Source organism: Pieris brassicae, chromosome Z (assembly GCF_905147105.1).
Source record: "Pieris brassicae chromosome Z, ilPieBrab1.1, whole genome shotgun sequence".
Lineage (NCBI taxonomy): Eukaryota > Metazoa > Arthropoda > Insecta > Lepidoptera > Pieridae > Pieris > Pieris brassicae.
This window is the reverse complement of record NC_059680.1, coordinates 4,907,320-4,910,297: the sequence shown is the minus strand read 5'-3', so window position 1 is coordinate 4,910,297 and position 2,978 is coordinate 4,907,320. Positions and strand designations below refer to the sequence as shown.

Here is a 2,978-nt window from a genome sequence, read left to right as displayed (position 1 = left end):
ATTTAACATTATCAAAGTAGATTGAAAGATAATTTTGTGACATTGACTTTTATTTTCTTCTAAAAACAGATTCAATAGATACTTATTATTATTAAATACTTTATGGCAGAACTTCCAAATATTATTCTTGTGTTTTATGCTAACTAGCTAGCAGTATGGTATAAGAACCACAAGGAGAAAGCTACCATTGATAAGTCAATGGTATATATAATATACATAAAATACACTTCATTCTCTTACTTCACTTTAATAAATTTTCCGCTCGCCCTCACCGCCGGTACATATGCAACATTTAAATACAAGTTTAATTCTGTTTTCCACATTTATAGCTTTCTGTTGTAGATGTTTGATAAATATCTTTTAATTGCTTCAATATTGATTTAAATTTAATTTCATCGTGCTTTGCATTCAGCTGAGACAAGATACGTCGTATTTGTATTGCTAATGTTGTTTTGCTCTCACCAGCACCAATTTCATTATCACGCGACTTGTACTGCGCCTGACAACAATTTATATTTCATAAGAGTGCAGTCCCAACGCATTTATAGACGCGTATGTTAAAGTTTTCTATATCCAAACCATGTAATCATCCTACAGCTAGCAAGAGCAACAACGGCTGTATTTTCAGGGCAATTTGCACTGATGTTACTCCTGACAGATTTTTTTTTAATCGCTTTAAATTGCCAAACTATATATATATATAGTTATTTAAATGTCTTAAAACAGAGTAAATGTTAGACACGCCATAATCGTTTCACTAGAATTATTATTATTGTTATTCATCATAGAAATAGGAAGAATCTCTATTCAAGCGTTTATAGATTTCTTTAGCTCCATGATTGAAGCAGAAAATTATGCAGCGTTTCTGTTTTAACGCCTGCTTAGAGCTAGTGGTGATTTCAAATATGTTTTTATACCACACAACGATTATATATTATAAAATATATATTTACATGGGAGTTTTTAACGTTTACATAGATAGTACAATGTAAATAGATCCGACGAGGAAACAATATAAAAAATTATATAATCAAGTAGTTTTTATTTGGTTTAGTATGGGGATGTACTGTTTGTTAAGCGAAACATAAACTTTCGTTTTGGCAGAGGTACTTTAACATATTTCCACAAATCTTCGCGGGGTGGCTTAGCTTTGCATACAGTACACTGGAAAGCAAATAATTTGCGAATGTTATAGTGTTATGTTCAAACTAGACTAAAATTTTAACAATTTGCTTATTAGCTGGATCATTCAAATCATATTTAAACTTATCGATGTTATATTTAAAAAGCGTATTAAAATGTCTAAGTGCGTCCACAACAGAATATATAGTCCTATTCATATCGTTGTCGTCTATTGGTTCAATTCGTTTCTTTATGGCCTACGGTAAAAAACCACACTAATATACACCTGTTAGTTAATGAAAACTTGATTAAGATCAATCAGCTGAAAAGCTTTTAGCGTACTGATTATGTAATTCTTATATACAGTTAGTGATCTACTAATACATTCATGGTATATATAAAGTAGAAATATTCTATACTTACACAATACGCAAGATTTATTACCAATAAAATAAAACAACATGTGGTTAACTTCATGTTATTGAATATAATCAGTAAAGCGAATTACTACTTCTATTGTTTCTTGGTTAATAAAATGCTATTTCACAATGTAATCGAATTTTTATTGATATTTACTCCACAATTTACAGTTACGATTCGAAGAAATAGTTTAAAAAAGCATTTTGCATTAACGCTAAAAAGCATTAACCTAATGCAACTCATTCCTTTGGTTGTACAAAATAAAAGAACTAACTTAAGGCATAGACACTAAAAAAACCACTAAGGGAATTATTATCGTATAGTATTTATTTAGAATTTTTTATAACTACTCTGTTACAAATGAATTTTTAATTATTTTGAATTTGGAACACGTATTTTATTTTAAAAACTTCTTTCGTTTTTGCGCCATTTCACACAAATTTTTCGTATTAATTTTCAAATTACAATATGGATATGTGTTAAAGAGAATAGGATTGCAGTGATCGCCTTACACAAAGTGGGTATGGAGCCGTCGGTCATATTCCACTTCCCAAGCTTGGTATTAGCCATTTATACTATGAACAGAGGGACTAGATTAGAATTATATACAGCAGTTCGTCTGTCGAAGACGAGAAAAAATCAGGGCGGCCGCGTTCTATTAGAACTACAAAGGCTGTTATGCTGTTGAAGCCAGAATTCGTCGAAACCCTATTAGGAAGTAAACAATCTTATCGCGAGAAATGAATATTCCCACTACGTCGGGTATTATAAAACAAGACACGAAGGTCGGTGCTTATGGTCCATATAGAAAATATGCCCTAAATTAATATTTTCAATTAAATAGAGCGGATCGATCAAAACGCCTTCTGCCGAAGAACACTACAATAAGCAAAATGATAATGTGTATGCTCACAGTTCTAAAGAAGCTGCTCACGTGGTCGGAAAGGTACAACGTGGTCATCGGCCTGCGTCAGTGGTGGTTTGGTGGGGCGTGTATCATATATTAGGAGAGAAAACTTCAGCCAAAGTGAATCAATATAAAGTCTTGGATCAAGTTTTGAAACCTCTCAGCAATACACTTTTTAAGAATATACCGTGAACTTTCCAGCAGGATTCTGCACCTGCAACTTCACAAGGCAAGAACTACCCAAGCCTGGCTTAAACCAATGTTCTGGACTTTATAAGAGCTGAAGACTGGCCCTCATCTAGCCCAGACTTCAAATTATGCTCAGTTTTAGGGGACATGGCCTGCTCTAAGCTACACGGCGATCTTTTAAAACATCTTAGGAGCAAGCAGTGGCGAAATACCCTTGGAAATAGTGTGTAAATCCGTAGATTCGTGGCCAAACAGATTAAAGGATTGTATAAACCCCAAAGGCGGCTATTTCGAATAGACCATGTTTTGTTTTTGCTGAGACTTGAATAAATATGTAGGT

General features: G+C 33.1%; 1 long non-coding RNA gene across 1 annotated transcript; it reads right to left on the bottom strand.

Annotated features, from left to right (window-relative positions):
* Positions 1-1,027: 1,027 nt before the first annotated feature.
* LOC123718995 lies at positions 1,028-2,718 on the bottom strand. Its single transcript, XR_006755085.1, has 2 exons — positions 1,546-2,718; positions 1,028-1,164 (listed from the first exon to the last, which is right to left on the bottom strand). It is a non-coding gene; the product is annotated as an uncharacterized LOC123718995 (long non-coding RNA).
* Between the last annotated feature and the right edge of the window lie 260 nt (positions 2,719-2,978).